Source organism: Schistocerca gregaria, chromosome 5 (genome assembly GCF_023897955.1).
Source record: "Schistocerca gregaria isolate iqSchGreg1 chromosome 5, iqSchGreg1.2, whole genome shotgun sequence".
Lineage (NCBI taxonomy): Eukaryota > Metazoa > Arthropoda > Insecta > Orthoptera > Acrididae > Schistocerca > Schistocerca gregaria.
Genome location: NC_064924.1, coordinates 238,685,233 through 238,707,579, shown reverse-complemented (window position 1 = coordinate 238,707,579; position 22,347 = coordinate 238,685,233). Strand labels below are relative to the sequence as shown.

At 39.5% G+C, this 22,347-nt stretch overlaps 1 protein-coding gene and 1 pseudogene across 1 annotated transcript in view; one reads left to right on the top strand and one right to left on the bottom strand.

Annotated features, from left to right (window-relative positions):
• Positions 1–22,347, top strand: part of LOC126272910 (GTP-binding protein REM 1-like) — a 750,201-nt gene that overhangs the window by 350,605 nt on the left and 377,249 nt on the right. The gene's annotated exons all lie outside the window — the stretch shown is intronic.
• On the bottom strand, positions 1,852–1,969 carry LOC126274407 (5S ribosomal RNA; annotated as a pseudogene).

Below are 22,347 nucleotides of genomic sequence, written 5' to 3'. Positions count from 1 at the left end.
GAGTGGATTGGTAGAGAGACAGCTTGAAAGTCGTTCATTGAACACTATGCCAGGCACTTTATTGTGATTAGCAGATTAATCACGTAGATGTGCATGTAGTCGTAGAGGTAGATGTAAGTGTAACCGTCAGTCGTGTTCTGTGTTGCTGCGAGTGCATTGTTTCGGAACTAAGCGAGTTCGAACGTGGGCAAATTATTATTCGTGTGATGGGTGTCTCCGTAACCAAAGGAGCTGAAATTTTTGGTTTTTCAGGAAATGTTTATGCCGCTTACAGGGAAAGCGGTAAAACATCATCCCCTAAGTTACAACGTGGACGGAAGTGTTTGCAAAATGACGGACGGTCATTGAAGAGGACTGTGACGAAAAGTAAGAGGACGGCATCTGTAAGAGTCACTGCAGAACGGAATAACGCGCTCGCGAACTCTGTCAGCACCAAAACAACACGATGGAAGCTCCATAAGCAGGGAATTGCAGGACGAGGCGGAAATCCAAAACTGTTCATCAGTGATACAAGCGCTCTTAACAGGACAAACAATGGACCGTAGTCATAAAACCTGTACTGTGGAACAGTGGAAAAGGCCATCTGGTCGGATGTGTCTTATTTCACAGAGGTGTCAACTTCCTGCGGAGTTTATGTCCCAAGTATAAAACATGGCCGGGACTCGGAAATTATTTGGGAAGCCATATCAAGGTATTCCATGGGCCCTATAGGTACTCTGCAATGCGCAAATTTGCGAAGGTTTGTTTATCCAACCTGTCTGATCAGGCCCAACAAGTAGTATAATTTTTGTTTCGTAACGGTGACTCTGTTTCAAGACGACAGAGCCCTTGGTCACACAATTCGCGCAGCACAGATTTTGTGAGCACAAGGCTGAATTGTCGCATCCCTCCTGGCCACCAAAGTCACCGGATGTCAGTATTATTGAGCTCAATATTACTGAGCCTTTATGGTGTACTTTGGAGAGTAGGGCACATGGTCGTTATCCACCTCCATGGTTCTTACCTGAACTTCCTACTGTTTTGTAGGGAAACAATACAGGACCAGTGTTGATCCATTCCAAGACGACCTCAAGCAATTCTGAATGCCTACAAGTTTCCTATTCCGTGCCAGGCATGGTAATGTGTTGCGTTTTTAGTGTTTCCGTATTTTTATCCAACCTCTGTACGTCTCCGAAAGGCGAGTGAGTATCGCATTCGAAGCCAGTAAGGGTAGGAATATGAGCGACATACTAGGCTAAAAAACCAAGCAAATCAACTGTCTCTGAGCTCCGTCCCGCATATAATCATATATGATCGTTCAATGAAGTACGACGAGGCCAGTTTCGCAACACAAACACCATGTTTTTAGGACAGGATCATTAAGATGTTATAAAGTCTAATAAACAATTTTAAGAAGCTTGGGGTTCAGCACTCAGTTTATTAAGACCCCGCTAGCCTTTCCATCCAGCAGAGCTCGGAAATGGTAAGACAATGTGGTTTTAAAGAATATCAAAACGGTTTCTCATAAACAGAAGAGCGTCAAATGGTATAGTATACGTCGAGAGCGGTATTCACAATCAGCTACTGTGAGTAACGTTAATATTAGTACACTATGGAGTTTTTATTTTGTACAATCATAACTTCGTTCTGAACAAAACAAAAAAGTAAAAAGCACTCCGTCTTCAGGCGATGAGTGGCCTACCGGCACCATCCGACCGCCGTGTCATCCTCAGTGGAGGATGCGGATAGGAGGGGCATGGGGTCAGTACTCCGCTCTCCCGGTCGTTATGATGGTATTCTTGACCGAAGCCGCTACTATTCGGTCGAGTAGCTCCGCAATTGCCATCACGAGGCTGAGTGTACCGCGAAATATGGCAACAGCGCATAGCGGCCTGGATGGTCACCCATCCAAGTGCCGACCACGCCCGACAGAGCTTAACTTCGGTGATCTCACGGGAACCGGTGTATCCACTGCGGCATGGCCGTTGCCAAAACAAACAAGAAACCTAACCACATATTATATTAATTTACGTGTCTTGTAAGTAAAAGCACAAACTTTATTAGCATGACTCACAAAAGTTCTTTAGTACTAGGATTTAAATAAAACGCAGTCCTATTTTCACGTTACTTTAATATTCGGACACTTGCCGGAGTTAATTATTTCAAGACCAATTTATGTGGAAAATATACATTTCATTACGTTGTCGGATAGCCGTTCTGTTGTGTGTTACTTCTTCCAAACGCTGCAGCATACTGCTAACGTTTTTTTTTTTTTTTAATACTCATTACATACACCGTCCCATTCTTTTTTTAACTGATGCTTCAAAGCTTCTTTGGAAGATATTGGGGTTTTTCTAATACTTCTCTCTAGTTATCTTCACACGTTCTCAATAGGACTGAGGCCTGGTGATTGAGGTAGTGGTTGTAAGACTTTCGGGAAATTTTAGAACAAATATTCCTGCACAGTGTGAACCCTTTTATTTTGCGTCATTGTTCTGGTAAAAACTGAAGTTCTTGATATCTCCATTTTCAGCACTTTTGCGTGAACCGTTTTTAATTAAATCATATAGAAATTTTTGTCCGTAATACTATTGATGAACACTAATTCGCCCGGTCCAAATGTCAAATGTGGATACGTAGCCCCAGACAAGAACACTGTCACCTCCATGCTTTGCAGTCGGCTTAACATTTGTGGCTAAATTCTTCATTCTTCTTTAGCCGAACCATCCTTCGTCCATGCACCTCAAAAATATTAAACTTAATTTTGTCATTAAAAGTGACGTCGTCCCATCATGTTCTCCCCTTCGTAATGAACTCTTTAGCGAAGTCCAATCTCGTGTTCATTGACCTATGGTTTCGTCCTAGCCACTCTTCTACACTAGCTACTATCTTTCTATGTTCTGCGGATCGTTCTAAAATATAATTTCCTGCCAGGCCCGTTTAAAAGTTCACTTGCTAATTCTATTCACTACTAAATTCCTCTTGTCAGTCCATCCACCTTCATAGGTTGATCCTTTTGAAGTATAGAGTCTACACGGTCCTCGTTTTTGAATTGTCTGACGATATCTGCCACAGTACTCTTATTGATGTTGACGGTTCAAATGCCTCTGATCACTATGTGACTTAAAATCTGAGGTCATCAGTCTCCTAGAACTTTGAATTACGTAAAGCTAACTAACCTAAGGACAACACATATCCATGTCCGAGGCAGGATTCGAACCTGCGACCGTAGCAGTCGCGCGGTTCCGGACTGAAGCGACTAGAACCGCTTTGACATCGCGGCCTGCTTACTGATGTTGAGCAGGACATCATTTTGTCTATACGATTTCACATTATGGAAGATCAAAAGTTTTCGTATCTCAAGACTAGTAGTAGTTTTGTGCTGCGTTATACCGTCTGAACAGTCGACCACACCACAAACAGACAGTGACTACTAAGTCGAAGTATATAACTTCGCGTGAACGAGCAAAGCAAGTACGATACTGCCAGTTGTCCGAACACCAAAGTAACATGAAAATCGAAAAGAGTTCTATTTAAATCGCATTATTTAACAACTATTATAAGTTGTGTAAAAATAGTTCATGTTAATATTTACTGAACACATACCTTAATATAATACTTGATTATATTTTGTATTTTTGTTTTGTCAAGAATACAGTTGTGATGCTAAAAAATAAAACTCTTTTAGTGTCCGAATGTTAACGTTACTCACTGTATAAACAGCAGTGAGGGACCAATAGTAGTTCATATTCTGGTTGAAGTCCAGGCAGCGAGTGCTCATAACAGCAAAACTCACAGTACCTGAAGAGAAGGATTGGGTCGTTCGTCGAGATATTCTGCAAAAAATTGAAACACCAACTTGGCTGTACATCTTGATATACGCCGTTAATCAGACAATATATATTTTATAATTCACTATCAAAGATAAAAATACCCAAAAACTATTCTACCTCCTGAGCTCCAGTTTTCACAGAATACTTTACAGTTAAACTACTTTCATAATGGATATTGTGTCCATTATTAATCAAATCCCGCAATTCTTGGAGACGTTAATGGCTGTTCGTTGTATGCCGGGTTAACAACCGTTGCGTCTCCAAGTTGGAAAATTGTTAACAACAACTTGGTTATATAACCGGAACCACAACATTAATCAGTCACACCGAGAAAATCTGATCAATATTTTGTGGACCTGTGCATCGCCGCCCTACATTCCGTTTGAAATTTTGATTGCAGGAACGCGAAGCTAGTATCCACTGCGGGCAATGGACTCCTATATCAATAGAGTAAAACAAACTTAGCACCGAATACAAGGTAATGATATGCAACTTAAAGTAGAAAATGATCAAGAAGGTTAGGGAGGAGTTTAACCTCCTGCGTGAGATAAAACTGCGAAAGACACAGTAGTACCAGAAAAAAAGGGAGAGTACTGCTATCTATGATGCAAATAAGAAATGATGGCCAGACCAAGGAAGTTGACTGGCACGGGCGAAGAAATCTGTCGAGGAAAAAAGTTTAATAAGACTTTGACATGAAGAAACGTATCCAGGAGCATCTGGAACAACAGTGTACTGGAGTAAGTTCGTTAAAATCCCAAAGAAGGACTCAATGGGAATATTCTAAATCATATTTATAGAAAAATTTTAAAAATTAAGAGAGCAGTTAAAGTACGAAGTGAAGATCTGGGAAAAAATAGGCTAGGAAAGACAATTTTTTGGTTAAACACTTGTTTCTGCATCCAAGAATAGGAATACTAGAAGGAAAGTGTAGGGATGGACAAACACTGGTATATGCAACATGCTATCGAGAAAGCTGGATGTATTAGGTGATAAGATAATAAAACATTAGAATATCAGTGCAAGAATGAAAGACGACGTAGTTGAGTGTAATGCATTTAAAAAAATGTTAAAACTTTATACATGTGCGTATTATACTTGAACAGACAATTTTTTACTACAAATAACTCGAACAAGAATAAAGTGTAAAAATTCGATAACAGCTTTGTTTCATAACATTAAAACAATACAAATGTATCGTGAATTAGAGCAAATAACAACGGGATGAAAGTTTCTGATAAACCCATGAAAGACAAAACACGAATGTCGGAGTTCAATGAATCGTTGACACCGAGGTCATTAAACACTGACAATGGTCATTCGCCAGGCTGGACAACGATGGGTGCTGGAATGCAGAAGTACTTATAAAATTGCCAGATAAAACCGATACACAGTTTCACTGGAAAGGCTGGTAGGGATACGACATAACAGATTTGAACGTGATGAACGAAAAATCTGCTGACCCCTTCAAGTATATAAAAGTGTGACAAATTTAGATATATACAGAGTGAACCCGAACAAATTTTCTTACGTTGTTCAGAGATTTCTTCTATTTTAGTATAAGGTACCCGTGGTCTATGATTGCTCTTTATCTAGTAGGTGCATTTCATTTCATTTATTCACACAATTATTTTGTACTGCAACAAAAACATTTGTACAACAGGCCAAATGTCAACAGCATGTCTTATTTCGAAACAAGCATGTTCCAATTACTGACAGTACTTGATATTTACAACAGCAAAGCTCATGTTACTCTTGGCGCTCAAGTTTGCATTCAGTACCGCTCGGTTCTGTATAGGGTGTGATTTTCGAGCAGTGTTAGTGGTGTGATAAAAGTGATACGGCGCAATATGGATAGCTTTACTGATAAAGAGCAGGTCGATATGCAGCTCGTGCGTGGCTCACTATATGTACCTGGCGCGCCAAACTCCAAAGGCTTCTCCGCGGTCACTTCCGATGCGGTTCTCCTCTTGCTACCTGCAACGGCTGTTCGCTGCAGCACGGGAAGCCAAGATCTGTTTACCTTGAGGCTTTCTTCTTTCTTGTTGAAGCTGTTCTCCTCTATGTGTATTTCTGTACCTCCTCTGAACAAGCGGGTATGGTAGCTCTTCTCTACTGCAAGAACTTCCGTGTCGGTGAATTTTACTATGTGGTCGGTCTTACACAGCGTGTGCTCTTCCATGGCCGATTTCTCCTCCTGCCCCAACCTGCAATGTCGTTTATGTTCCGTGATCCTGGTGTTGATTGATCGTCGAGTCATTCCAACACAAAGTTTACCGTATGCACATGGTACGTGATACATTCCAGATATTCCAAGCGGGTCTCTTTCCTCCTTTTGCCTTCATGCCTATAATAAAATTTACCATGAAAGTAGAAAATGACAAAAACTAGCATTTCTACATGTGAAAACCTGGGACACCCTTCTATTTTTTACTTGTGTGAGCTGCTTATCGTCCACGTTCCGCCTCCGCGATAGCCTACACTTCTAATGCCTTCAGGGAAGGATTCCTAACATTTAAGTCTGTACACGGTACATAATTTTTAACCTTCAGAAATGCTTTTCTTACCACTTCCCGTCAGCGCTTTAAATCCTCTCTACTATGGCCATCATCAGTTACTTAGCTGCCCAAATAGAAATCTGTACTACTAATTTTAGTGTCTCATCTCCTTAAATAATTCACTTAGCATCACCTGATTTAATTCGATACATTCCATTACCCACGTTTTCTTTTGTTGGTGTTCGTATTATATCCTCCTTTCAAGACACTGTCCAATCCGTTCAACTTCCATTCCAGGCCCTTTGCTGTATCTGAAAAAATTAAATTGCCATCGCCAAACATCAGAGCTTTTACTTCTGCTCCCTGAATTTTAATTTCTTTTCAAAATAATCTATGGTTTTCTTTACCGCTTTTTCAGTATACAGATTGAATATTATTGGCGATAGGCTAGAACCCTGTGTCACTCCCTTCTCAACCAGTACTTCCTTTTCATGTCTTTATACTATTATCACTACCGTTTCCGTACGAATTCTAAATAACATTTCGCTTCCTGTAATTTACCTCTGCAGTCTTCAGAATTTCAAAGACACTATTCCAGCCAACATTTTCAAATGCTTTCTCAAAGCCTACAGATGCTATAAACGTCTATTTGCCTTTCTCTAACCTATCTTCTAAGATGTATGGTCAATATTTTTCGCGTTTTCCAACATTTCTCCGGGACACAAATTTATATTCTGTGAAGTCGCCTTCTACAAGCTTTCCCATTCATCTGTAAATGATTCGTGTAAGTATTTTGCAACGGTGTCTTAATATACTGATAGTTCCATAACATTAAGATCTCTCAGCACCTGCTTTCTTTGGAATTGGGATTATGATATTCTTCTTTGGGGGTATTTCGCCTGTCTCATACATCTTGTGCACTAGATGGAATATTGTTGTCATCGCTACTAAAGCTTTCAACATTTCTAGAGGAGTGTCTGTAGTCCGCTTCAGGGGTTTTGTTTTTTCTTAGTTTTTCTAGTGCTCTGTCACATTCTTCTCACAGTATCATATGTCCCATCTCATCTTCATCTACTGCCTCTTTCCTTTCTGTAATATTGCTTCATTTCCCTTGTATATATTCCTTTCACCTTTCAGTTTTCCCCTCTTTACTTACATTAGTACCGGTTTTCCATGTGTTGATATTCATGCAGCTGGTTCTCTTTGCTCCAAAGGTCTTTTTAATTTTTCTATAACTGGCATCTATATTTCTACTATTTATAGGAACTTCTTTAGTACTTTCAGGCAATCTCCTCTTTTAGACGTCTGTATTCCCTTTCACCTGCTTCATTTTAAGCATTTTTATAGTTTCTACTTTCATCAGTTAAACATCTTCTGTGATGTTCAGAGATTTCTACTAGGCATTGTGCTTTTACGTATACGATCCTCTGCTGCTTCATTATTTCATGTGTGAAAGCTACTCATTCGTCTTCTACTGTATTCCTTTTCGCTGTTACAGTCAGTCGTTGCTTGAAGCTCTCAGAATCCTCTGGTTCTTTCAACTTATCCAGGTACAACCACCTCTTTAATCTCCCACCTTTTAGCAATTTCTACAGTTTTAACGTGCAATTCATAACCAAGAAATTATGCTCAAAATCCACATCTGCCCCTAAAAATGCCGTACAGTTTTAAATCTGGTTCTGAAATCTCTGCTTCACATCACATTATATAATCAATCTGAAGGCTTCCAGCATCTCGAGGCCTGGTTATGTAATCCTTGTTTTTCCATTATATTATCAGTCTGAAACCTCGCAGTGTCTCCAGGTCTATTCCGTGTAAATAACCTTCTTTCGTGGTTCTTAAACCAGTTGTTATTGATGACTAAATTACGTTCTGTGTAAAATTCTACCAGATGAGTCGCAGACCTCATTTTCCTAATACTCTTCCAGCTCTTCCGTTTCCTACTATCGAATTTTACTTCCTCACCGCAACTTAATTTTCCTCCCTCTTATCTGAGTAATTTTCTTTATCTCTTCATCATTTGAGGAGCTAGCTGGCATATAAACGTGTACTACTGTGCCAGGATCTAGCTTCGTGTTTATCTTGGCTACGATAATACGTTAATAGCGCTATTCATAGCAGCTTACTCGCAATCCTAGTTTCTTATTCATTATTACACTTACCTGATTTTTTATTTATTGTTCTGTACTCACCTGACCGAAAGTCCTGTTCATCCTGCCGTCAAGCTTCATTAATTCTCGCTATAGCTAACTTATCCATTTCCCTTTTTTAGTTCTCTAACTTATCTTCCCGATTGCCGGCCGTGGTGGTCTCGCGGTTAAGGCGCTCAGTCCGGAACCGCGTGACTGCTGCGGTCGCAAGTTCGAATCCTGCCTCGGGCATGGATGTGTGTGATGTCCTTAGGTTAGTTAGGTTTAAGTAGTTCTAAGTTCTAGGGGACTGATGACCACAGATGTTAAGTCCCATAGTGCTCAGAGCCATTTGAACCATTTTTTTGAACCCGATTACGGGAACAAACATTCCGCGCTGCAACTCGTAGAATGCCTGTTTTGCTATTCCTGACGATGACATCCTCTAGAGTAGGCCCTGCACGGAGCTCCAAATGGAGAACTGTTTTACCTTTTTAATATTTTACCCAATCGCTCCACAAATCTTAAGTATTGTAACAGACTACACATATCTGTACAGTTGGCTGTACTAAAAACTGAGTGAGGCCTAACGCAGTAGTTAAAACATTTCATTCGTTTCGTAAATGGGTGGAGTTAAAATATTCTTGTCCACCCAGACTCATCTAGGTTTCCCATGAGTTCCTTAAAAAGCTACAGCTATATACCAGGATGTATTCTTTTAAAGTATCAGAGCTCATAAGCAAACGTTTCCAGTTCAACTGAGCTACGGCTGTGTGGTGTCTTTGACGACGTGTATGTCGACGGTAAAGCTTTTCGGTTTTTCTTTCCTGCAGATAAACCAACGCTCCATTTGAAGTGGTGTCGTTCTCAACGAAGTGTTGTGTTGCAAAACAAAAAAGAAAATGAACAGATCATTAATTATAAAACAACGGTGCATTGTGCAGAAGTAACTATTGGTTGAAAAAAAAAACATGATGTTTTTGTTCAATATAGTAATGTTTGCACCAATCTTGATGCTTCCTCCTTGTTCACTGGACAAAGTTTTGTTCGTTCATCCCGTATTTGCATAATATAATCGAAAATGTGCATACAGGTAAGCAAACTGTTGGTTTCACATCTTTCTCCTCAAATGAGAGGCACTACAAAATTACATGTGTAGTCATTTAATAAATTACATCAGTAATTCCAGCAACACGATTGCCGCTGTTCATAAACGCATGCATGAATAGCACAGTCGATTACTATTTAGTCAACGTTAAGGCAAAACAATTGTATCAGAATTTTGCTAAATATTCGTAAGTATAGGTGGCCACATAAAATAATATAAGTTAACGTAAGTTATAAAACAAATTATGGGCGTTGTATGTTTAATTGTTAAATATCAGGCGAGATATCAGATTTATTTGTTCACGACGTAACACCTATGCCTCATTCCATACGGCAAAAAATAGTGCATTATGCCACAATCTTCAGTTATGTAGAAAGTTTTAAATGCTATATATCAGACATGAAAACTTATTTTTACATAATTTAAATTTACGGACTGCTGAATCAGAAAGAGCGCCATAAAGAAATCCATGATATGGACTTCAGATATCTAAGAATAATGTGAAAACGTGCAATGCGTTTTATTTATTGATGTTTCACTCTGCGACGGAATGTGCGCTGCTTTAAAGCTTCCTGAAAGATTAAAACTGCGTACCCGAGCGGTGCTGCAAACCGGAACCTTGGGTTTTTCGGGCAACGTTCATGTCGAGCTTATTTTTTCCTTCTTTGTAAATTTTTAACCAGTAGGTCCGTTTTTAGTAAATTTCTTTAAGCCTGAAAACAAAAATGGTAAGTTAAATTGTATTTAAATTAATGCTCTTTAAGAAACTAAACTATTTTCCTCTTTGAAACTTAAAAATGCTTTATCATAACTCGAAAATTTTCTTCTTTCTATGTAAAATTCTTCCAGCTTTTTCTTTATTTTCTATGACTTCAAACCTTCCCTCTTTAAACTGAAATTCTTCCTTCTTAAAACCTGGAATTTCTTCATTCCTCGTATTCTTCTTTATTTTTATTAAGTTTGCTTACATTTTATCTTAACTGATGAGTCTTGAAAATGTTAAATTAGGTTAAAAAGGAAGCTACTCTTTGGCTTTCCTGTCTCCAACATATCGAAGACTGCCGACGGAATTTATTAAACGTCACTTTCTCTTATTGCCATAACATATATCACAGAATGAGTAAAACAAATCATCACCTACTCGACCGGGTACTTAAAACTTTTTGCATTGTAAAAGGACATCTTGACATTATCGTCAAGTACATCTTGAACATCTATTTCGTATTTAGGTGTTGTTAAGAAATTTAATTATTTACATAAAGGAATAGATCTTGTGCCAAAATTGATGAAATCACCCTTACGTAGTTTTCAAATGTTTCATCATACTTGTGCTGAAAGTTATTGCTCGTTGGGCAGAGTTGGATCGTCAGGTACAAAAAAAAAAGTTTGCTTGTCTGGGTTCGTCGTAATGAGTGAGTAGTTAACAAAGTGTCTCAGTAGCGACAACTATTAAGCTTGAGATCTAGGAATAATCGTCAACTTTATCTTAAAATGTAGGTCATTTCAGTCGAGTGTGGTGCCATTCATGACTGGAAGTTCTTTTTTCTTGTTTATTTACAGCACGTAATTCATTTCATCAGTTGATATCGATCAAGTCTTCTAAACAGGAAACAATATCTACGTCGGTACCTTCCAGAAACTCATTCACTCTCCTCTTGCAGTTCTCGTGCGGTCTGAACTGCAAAATGTGCTTACTCAGGTCTTTCACCGGTGGTCACATTAATGTCAGTGAACAGGGTAGTCCACAATGTGGGCACGCAACGGTTCCCTGAGCAGGTTTTCTTCCTTCAACGGTCGAGTAGCTGACAGTTAAACTGCAGCCGGCGTGATACCACCAATAACACCCCACAACCCAAGTGCCGCCTCCAGCTGTGTTCAATCCAACAGAGCGCTCACACGTCTTCAGTAAACCCCGTCTTTCGACTGTTCACACCGCCGCCAGCAAGTTACTCCCAAACTGCTACCTCAGCACTCCCCTATATCCCCGTCTACAGCTGCTTACGCATCCTCTTGTGGGCTGATGTCCTCTGGTAGCCAAGCGACGGATCAGAGACAGCCACAGGAAAGATGAAGTCGATACTTTGGTGCCAAGGATGTCGCGCATGCATGGCATAGTGATGCTACAGAAAAATGCAACACGTTAGGTGGGTAGATCAGAGAATTAATAAAAAGGTACTAAACTGAAATCGGGAGAAAAGAAATGAATGGCCTTATTTGACTAAAAGAAAGGATCAGATGAGATACACAGTCTCAGGCTTCACGCAGTCATCAATTCAGTAATGGAGGGAAGTGTAGGGTGGCAAAATAATTGAGGAAGACATGAGCCTGAGTACAGAAAGCATGTTGAAGTAAATTTAGGTTCCCGTAGTTATGCAAAGATGAAGAAGCTCGCACGGGGTGGACTACCGTGAAGAGCTGCATCAAATAAATCTTCGGATTTAAGAACACAAAAACTATAAACGTCTTGATTTATCACTTATATTGAGGCAAAAATTAAAAATAAAATTACTGGAGTTAAACTACAAAGGCTTCCTAAGGATGGTATATATCACAGGTTGTACCTTGCTGGCGTTCTTGTAATCTAGCAATATACCTCGTCACGGTTGTAAAAGAGTGTGTTATTGACAACTGAAGTACATAAGCACTGTGACAAAATAGATTTCATAGTCATGGTTAGCTCAGAAATTGTCATTGTTTCAGACTGGCCATGTAAGGAGTCGACATGTTGGTTTATGAATGTTATACGTTCACAGTGCTGACCTCAATTTAATTGCCACAGAAAGCATTCATTTTTCAAAGTATGCTGATGGGTAGGTAATGTGAATTGCTTTCGAAGCTGTTTCATTCATTTATTTTTCGTTATCTGTGCGTCACTTGGCCTTCCAGAAATGTAGGTCGTTTCACCTTCAGCCCTGAGGCAAAAGATTGATGTAATTAATTCCAGTGATTTCTCAGCGGCAGTTCAATAAAACAATGTAGATTCTTTCCATGTATGTTGTGATGATGATCATGTACCAAGACTTGTACGGCGCATTGATCGTAGGCAGATGTTCTGAAGACTGCTCCCAAAAGATTCTTTCTCTTGCAACAAGAACTGTTTTCATTCTTGTCTAGCACCCACCAATAACTACGCACTTTTCGCTCAAGGTTGTATCTGAAATAAGAACAAAACAAGAAAGAATAACAAATCCGTTTGAGTAATCAGTTTACTTACGGATATGTAAATTTAAAAAAAAGAACCTTGGGTTAGTAAGACACACTAGTGCACTCAGTCGGCCGGCCGGTGTGGCCGAGCGGTTCTAGGCACTTCAGTCTGGAACCGCGCAACCGTTATGGTCGCAGGTTCGAATCCTGTGTGTGATAGCCTTAACTTACTTAGGTTGAAGTAGTTCTAAGTTCTAGGGGACTGATGACCTCAGATGTCAAGTCCCATAGTACTCAGATCCATTTGAACCATTAGAAGCAATCAGTCCTCAATTAAGTGTTCAGTTTACACTAATACTTTTAAAGGTTTACTACTGTCCAGTTTCGTTGCACAAGTTGCTTATTTTGGATACGATAGTGTCTACAAAATACAGTAGCATTTTTGGCAAAATTTTCAGCAAATGAAATAAAATTTATGTAAGTTGCTTCTGACGACACTTGCATGTCAAAAATGACATCTATCACTTACATTATTAAACTAATTTTTGTATAGGAGAAACTGAAAAATCGTTGTGCATGCTATCTTTTGTACTTTGGAAAGAGCAGCTAAATACTGACAACGCCAATAATTATTAAAAGCTACAAAACTAAAAGAAATTTTCATTTTAAAATAATGGTTTTTGCGTAGGATGTAAATGTGTAGAATTAACTGTGCTCTTGTCAAAAATGAAAATCGAGCAGCATCATCTTCACCATGAAAGTCAGCATTTACACTTTAACTGAAGGTGCAGTCTGTCTTATTTTATTTGGAGAATAATTTTGGTTTAGAATACCCCATTTGTTTCCAGTTAAATTGATGTCCTGCAGAGTCACACAAAATGTTGGTGGTTCTCCAGCTGAGGAAGTATAATTGAATTTTCACCATGTGATAAAATTATGTGAGCTGTAACCGACTGAGTAACATTAGCGGAGTTGTGTACCCTGAGTCAACAATTACCATGAGATGTCGCCACCACACAGGCATAGCCACGCGATTGGGATATGTCAGCTCTGAGCAGTAGCCTCCAGATGGCGTTCCCAAACAATGGCGTCTTTCTCCTTCTGCATCACTTCCTCTGGCGCATCACGTACATACGCCGACAGTGTGGATAGACAACAGGGAATGCCGTCAACTTCGGACTACTTTGCTTCCAACTTGTACTGCGGTCATTGAAATTCATCCATCGGGGAACACCACAACACGCCGCGACTGAGGCACTCACTCAGTTCCATACCAGCATTTAGACAAAACCGATCAGTGCTTGAGTTAGATCAGACAGTACTCTGAATACTACCTAACGTCGTAGCAGGCTCCAATGCAGATAACTGCAAGCAGTAACAGCGGATCTGCAAACATTACTATAAGCGAGACTTAACAATATCATGTACTGCCAAGAGATAGCAAAGTTAGTCAGATATTGTTGTGTTAGGTTTCGGATATCAAGGTCCATGCACCTAGTTGTACCAAAGTTAAGTACCATTTTGTAACATACTTCTAATAAATATTATTTCTCATTTCTTGTTACGTTGCAACTTCTTTGTTATAGCACGCTCCATCACGGCAAGTGTAATCATAGTGTGCAATGACCACCGTTAAGGAATGGTAGCAGCGAAACAGTTTTCTGTTGCCGTGGATATTTGAAATGAATTAATACTAGCATTCAGTTACTACGTTCGCAACAAGCGGAGATGGTTACGCTGTCACTCGTTTCACAAACCGAGTATTAAAATGTTTTAACATAGCGGGAAGGAAAAAAAAAACTCTGCGTTTGAGAGCTGTTCGTCCGGCTAGCGCATAACAAATTTATTTTGTGCTGTCTGTGGTTTTGCGTTTTTGTACAAAAGAGAAACACAGCCCGCACAGCAAAAAATAAAACTAGTTTGCGATAGCAAGAGAGATAATACTGTATCATAAACGTCGAATGATTAAGCTAGTAACACAGTACGATGTGGAGCACAAGTAATTTTTTAAAAAAGGAAAGGAAAATTAATTGTTTAGCAGGCAACAACAGTGCTTCCGACTTTTTTACACGAATATTGGACTTTACTGACTGACACGTAATGTGTGATCGTTTGAAAATTTGGAATGAGTGCTTAATGAGTACCCTGTACATTCATGCAAAACGCACCATAAATTTTCACAGTGACTGAGCAGATAACTGCATAACATACTAATATTACTGACGTGGTCAAATCGTAAAGTTTCTTCCAAACTTAATATCGAGAATTACCATCATGAAAGTAATGCCGCTATTGTCTATTGAATATGGGATTCACTGTAAGATTTTCTGAAAGTTCTCCACAATAGCATTGCAATCTTTGTCAGCCGTCGGTGCATGCACTTCAACTACACTGACATGAAAAACTGTTACGTGGTTATTTTCATCGTTAAATCCGCATTGGGCAATATATATACGTTATTTTTATGTTAAGATATAACAGTTTCTGTACTGCCTCACATTTATACACTAGTTTATTACAAATAATGCACTTATGTATCCCAAAATGCAGTTAAATTGACTGATTAAAGTAAAGTACTTGAGTGTAGTTATTGCAATCAATAAAAATAAAAAGCTTTGCTCGTCTGCTGTAGGAACGAAATTACGTTTAGACATTTGGATGTGACCGGTGACCTCAAAATCTAAATAAACTGCAAAACTCCCAATCTCGGTCTCATGTTAATTTATTTGAACAGACTGTCAGATAACGACTTCATGTCCTCTGCGTCATTCCTTTGTAAAAACTGAAAAATGCTTTACAGATGAATGTGGTTCTTTATTCAAATAAATTACAAAATGATGGAGACTGCGAATTTAAACCTTTAGGAAGGTACTTTATAATTGCTTCATTTGCATAAGGATATTCTCTATTTTTAATTCTTCATTGGTCTATTTTACTGTGTTTAAGTTTTTCTTCTAAACGAAAACATTTATTGGTGGTTTTGTTGAGATTAGTTTGATTTGTGGCTAAACCAATGATAGCTAACCTTCACAAAGGTAATTAGTAACGTACATTGAAGGGTGTATCCATACAACTCACAAATTTCCTTCAAGAACCCAGATTTAGAAACATAATATGTCCATTTTTTTACTAGCGATCTTAATGTCATCTCTGTGAGTGTTCGCTGTTAATGACTTTGAGACAAATGGAACAGTGGAAGCCGAACTTTGTGTAGTTCACTTTAGTGCATCTCACCGCTAGGTGCGATCAGAGAGTAGATTTAATTTGGTGAAGGACGGCTTTTCATAGAGGAGCATTCACCCGAAAGTTTAGTCCTCTACCGGGTGAGTATTAGAAATGAGTGTAGACTATGTTTTTGTTCGCTACTCAAGTCCTGAGTGAAATACATGAAGTCAAACTGTATGTCGTTACATTATTGAATACAGATTTTAAATTTCTCACTGGGCCTATAAACAGCAGACTGAACTTTATTTTATTATACGTATATTTCACCCCGCGAAATGTTTAAAATTTTAGTCGTTTCTAAAATGCTTCACCCTTGACCCGAAAGCCAATGATCACGCCATTTGGATGTCAGATAAATAGCTCGCTTCCCGTTTTATGACAACGACTGCACTGTTTTCCGCGTCCACCCGACATGCTTTGTATACCATCCACTGCTGGTGCTGCTACCTGTCTGGAGGCTATTGCACTATCACGTCGAACAGAGGCAGTGGTCACATTAATGTAACTGTACACGATTAGGCTATTTGTCACGATGAGCAATTTTCTTCTTAACCCCGTAACGGTAAGGTTTGGGTTGGATGCGACCCCAGCGAGTCTGTTTTGTTTATAACTCCCCACTCCCTTTTCTGAGAGCGCCGTGTTTCCAGCTACCCTACCAGCCAGTCGTCCCGAGAACGCCGAAGAGGCCACGTCAGTCTGGTGAGTGGCCTGCAGCTACCCTCTCTATCCGAAACCTACATTACCCGCGATCGGGTTGGATCCGACACCACCTTACTGTTTACGTCACACTTGTTAGTTTCTTTTGTGGGGAGGATTCAACCCCACATTGATGTTTATATTACATCTAAGTTTTGTATTCTCTTCTAGTACTTACTAAAAAATGGCGCATCAACTCCTTCGAACTCCTGAAGAGATGTACAACGAGCTTCTCCGACTGGAGTCCGAGGATGGCGACAATGTCGATGCAGAAGACTGTTCAGACGCCGAGGATGATGTATTATCTAATACTGATGACGAGGATGATGTATTACCTAATACTGATGACGAGGATGATGTATTTCATTGTGCGGCAGGAGCAGTCGAGTTTGATAATTCTCAGTCAGATGTAGATGATGAGAGAAATTTTGAGCTACGTTAAGACTTAGAGACAATATGGACCAACAAACCCATCCATTCAAAATTTTCTAGGACACCAGCGTCATCCCCCTGGTTCACGTGCGGAAGCAAGGGGGGTCACTAGTGAATTGGGAATATTTTTATTATTTGTAGATTCGAAAATTATAGAATAAATTGTTTTGTACACAAGTGATGAAACAGAGAAATCTAGGCAAAAGAACAATACGGTCCACTGGTTTCATTCACCAACAGAGAGAGTTGAAATAAAAGGGTTGATGGGTTTCTCTTCATGAGTAGGGTCCTAAAAAATTCTATGCTCAGTGTAGATGAGATGTTCTCAGCAACCTATGGACCTCCGGTATTCCGTTGCACTATGTGCAAGAAAAGGTTTGCATTTCTTTTAGAAAACCTCCGCTTCGATGATAAAGCCATCAGAGAGGCCAGAAAAATCAACGACAAATTTGCGGCTTTCAGAGCAGTGTGGGACATGTTTGAATCTATCACTGAAAAAAATTATAGTCCGTCTGAATATGTCACAGCAGATGAGTACTGAGTTTTCGGGGTGCCTGTCCATTCAAAACGTATATCCCATCGAAACCCGACAAATATGGGTTGAAAATAATTTCACTATGCGACGCGAGGACATTCTATTTTTTGCGTGGCATTCCATACACTGGCAAGGATAATAGAATAAAGAGGAGACCTGGAGATTTGCCTTTACCTGCCCAGTATGTTTTGCGCCTGACGGAATCTATCAGAGGTTCTAATAGAAACATTACAGCGGACAATTGGTTCTTGTCGCTGGAGGTGACCGACGCCCTCCTCAAAAAGAAACTCGCATTTGTAGGTACATTGAGGAGGAACAAACCGTAAATACCGCCATCAATGCTGCTTTCCGCTACACTAGGCTCTTCAAAATTTATGTATCAGGACGACAAAGCTTTGGTGTCATTTACCCCAAAGAAAAAGAAAAAAGTTTTATTGATTTCGTTTATGCACTTCTCTGGAGAGAGAAATGAAAAATCAAATAAGCCTGAAACTGTGGAGTTCTACAATCTAACTAAAGGAGAGGTCCATGTATTAGATATGCTTTGCCACAGCAGAACCACAAAAAGAAAATCGAGAAGATGGCCCATGCGTAAGCTGTTTTAGACATCGGTGCTATAAATAGTTTTATCATTTACAACAGCAATAGCAAAATGGACAGCTTTTCAAATGACGCGAGAATATCATTTCTCAAAAATCTTGCGCTCTCTTTGACAAAACCTCTTTTTGGAAAAGAGTTTGAATAACACACATCTTCCCCGTGAGCTCCGTTCGTCTATCGGAAAACTTTTAGAAAAAGAACCAATCGAATTAGACAAGCCTATTCAAGCACAGTCACTAAAGAAAGTTCAAAAGATAGGAAGGGGAATGCTTTTTGTAGTAAGTGGAATCGTTCTATATGTGGGAAGCATAAAGTTATTATATGCCCAGGCTGTAAAGAAACTGAGATGTGATAAATTGTGCCAAACATGTTTTTTCAGGGCTGTATGTGATCGTTACCAGGATAACATTATACATTTATTATTTGTTCCTATTACATTATGTGCACAAAGACATTTATTATTGAGAACTTTATATTCTGAAACTGCTGACACTACAATTATTTTCTACAGTTAGTAAGAGATGTTTCTCATTTAGTTCCTATCTTTAGAATTTCTGAATCACTCAAGTTCCTAGTTGGTGACTGAAACCCTTGATTTTTACTATGTTTTCAATAATTTTATAGAGAATATTTCTATTAAGGTATTTTTTTGTAATCAAGTACTTTATATTCTTACTTATTGACTATAAAAATAAAAAACTTGTGGTTATAACACAAATTACGTGTGTTTAATTGATAATAAAACTTTTTCCCATTATTCATTTTTTATTTTTCCCCGAGATATCGATATTTTGAGGGTGGGGTCTGATCCAACCCCACCTTACCGTTTATGTCAGGAAACGTCACCTTACCGTTAGTGGGTTAACAGTGCGATCAACAGCATCCTGGTTCCTTTCGGATCTGGCTGGTATTTGTGAACATTCTTGTAGTGAGTCAAAGGCGCTCGTTGATATTTTGCTACTGGGCTGCATGGACATGGTCTGTGGCGAACGTGCATTGTAAACTGATTTTGACTCGCCACGTTACTCGCTAGCGTGTCTGGGTTGTTTCTGTACGCAAGCCCGTGGTTTCTGTGAAATCATTCTTTAAGGTACCCGTCTCACGCAAACTTCTTCATTGCTCGCCATATCCTGGCATATTATCTATTCAAAACTCGCCTGCCTTCCGTAATTCATTGGTAGCTTGGTGTTTAACGGTATCAGTGCTTGCCAAATTGGTTTAATTCATTGGCATTTTGTATTTTTTTAGGGTACTGTTTAACTCTTTCGTGGCTTGCCAAACATTTTTATGGATTACATTTAATTAGAATAGTGTTTAATTGTGATTATATGTGTTTGTTACAGGACAGTTTAGCCACTATTTAATAACTGTAATCAGACAATGGCCTTGCCGCAGCGGGAACACTGGTTCCCGTCAGGTCACGAAAGCTAAGCGCTGTCAGGCTAAGTTAGCACTTCGGTAAGTCACCGTCTGTATCTGCCGAGTGCTGTTGGCAAGGGATTGCACTCGGCGCTTGTGAGGTCAGTTGAGGAGCCACTTAACTGAGAAGTGGCGGCTCCGGCCACTAAAACTTACAACGGCCGGGAGAGCGGCGTGCTGACCACATGCTCCACCGCACCCACAGCTGGTGATGCCTAAAGCGGAGGATGACACGGCGGCCTGACAGTACCATTGGGCCTTCAAAGCCTGTTTGGACGGTGTTAGTTTTTCATTTATCGAATCAAGAGGCGTAGTTTGTTTTGCTTGGTATTGTGGCATTCACAAAATCATTTTGTAAATTTCCCATACGTCTGTGGAAAAGGTACCTATTTATGGCGAGACAGCTGGCAGGTTGATTACTTGTCTCCAACTCTTTTCCGAAATAGCAGCCTGTGTTATTTTGATTCCACCTGCATATTCTGTGGGCTATTGCAACTGTTTACCATAACCTCTGAGACTGAGCGTTTGCCTTGATTTGACTCTTTATAATTCAATGTACGTGATTTAATGCAGCTGTTTTTTCTAAACATAATCAACACAGTCTAGAGGCGGATTTAGTATGAGTTTAACCTGAAGCTCTGGTCGGTCATTGCGCTGCTAAAACTCCCTGTGTTCGTAAGCCTGATAATCTTCCTGGCCAAGAGGAGTCTATTGGTATCAAACGTGGGCCTTAATTTAAGGGACAAATATCTGAGAATGTATGTTTGGAGCACAGCATTGTATGGTAGTGAAACATGGACTGTCGAAAAACCAGAACAGAATTCAATCAAAGCATTTGAGAAGTGGTGCTACAAAAGGATATTGAAAATTAGGTGATCTGATGAGGGTCTCTTCAGAATCTAAAAGGGACAGGATGGTAGGACGGCTGTTAAGACGTCTTCTGTCCGCTCCTTCACCCTCTTTTACGAGGCCGTTGGCTAAATGAGGATGACTTCTTATCCTGGAAGCCTTCAGCCACCATTGCCGTCGATTTTCATTCAAAATTTAAACAGTGGTGGGTTTAGAACCTGGAAATGAGGATGTTTTAATTACTAATCAAAGAGTGAGTGTATTGAATGCGTGTATAGTGTAGTGTTATGCTTTTGCTGGGTGATGATGATGATGAGACAAGGGCTAGGGTGAAACTGGGTGCCGGCACACAGCCCGTTCCTCTCGTGTAGCACCAATGGGCCCTCCGAGCTTATCGCTCCCATCCGACTGAAGGATCACCATCAACAGTGTCACATGGCCTCACTTCATGGGGCTCTGCAGAAAGAGTTGGAATTTAATCCACAACATTGGCACAAAGACTAGTGACTTGCAACGGGCGGGACTCGAACCGACATACCTCTGAGCCGAGCACCACAGCACAGATGTGCCTTAGCGACCTCGGCCGAGGAGGTGGGTTATAGGACATGATAACTATACCATCAGGTTTCAATGTTTGTGTGCAAAATAACGGATCCCACTAGATAGAAAACAACTTGTACAAAACATAGCGAAAAATCTACTTTGAGAACAGCTGTTTCCACCTATTAATGTATAACATCCACAATGTCCATATTAGTTAGATCGTCAAAGTCACTGTGGCTCTTTCATCCAGAGGGCCTGAGAAAGGAAAACAGTTTATTACACTAGCTTCTCTGATTAGCGCAAAAGTGGCATGACATCCGTTACGAAGAGAAGCATACGTTTTCCTCTTGAGAGATTAGCTAGGCCAATCCAATAAAACATGAAAACAAAACTGAATAATTTATGTGAGTCAGACAGCATGTAAAATAAAAAACATGACGTGAGAGGGAGTGTACGGCAGAGAGAGACATCATTATTAATAGGAAAATGATAAATGAAATCGTAGCATTCTGAGTGCGGACGAACAGAGAAACGTGTAACCACCAGCTGTTCGCCAGCTCTGTAACAAATTGAAGACGTAACAGGTTGGTACAATATAGAAGAGTAACTTGAAATGAATTACACCTATTGTAGTCTATAGCACAAATAATACATTTTTAAAAAACAACGCTACTAATAAAACGAAGAACTCTCCCTCAGCAACTGTTACTACGTCATCATTTCAACAACATTACAATCCACTCATCATCGGTGGGATATTTAATAATAAAATTCATCCAGTAAACAGCTCTTATACTATGTCAGTATCCATTTGGAAGTCACAGCTTCGTCATCAAAGCCACGCCAAAACGTCGCTCTGTTGGCGTTAAAAGTGCATTCGTAATTTCAACTTTCAAAATTTTGGTGGACTATACACAAAAGAATATATGTCAGTTTTCCTGAAAACTTAGACCTTAGAGGATACTTCCGAATTTGTTGTTTTTCTTCGTATATTAGTTCAGAATGAACTCCCACATGTTCAGCACACACTTTTCTAAGATGACACTACGAATTTCTAAGAAACTGTCAAATTTCTACTAAATTTCAGTACTTCAAAGATACTAAAAAACCTACATATTATAGAACATAAATTAATGTTTTAAAATATTATCTACATACTCATAGAAAAATAATGCTATAGAATATTCTGGTCAGTGGTCAAAATTAAACACCAACATTAGTACCCCACCACAATTTCGCACATCGGAATTAAGAATACTTTAAACCCCTTTAAGATCCGTGCATTTGGCATCTTGATACTGTCCTTAATTGACAAAGATGTACGGTGTTTGTCCTTTCATATTCTGTCTTTTGCTTT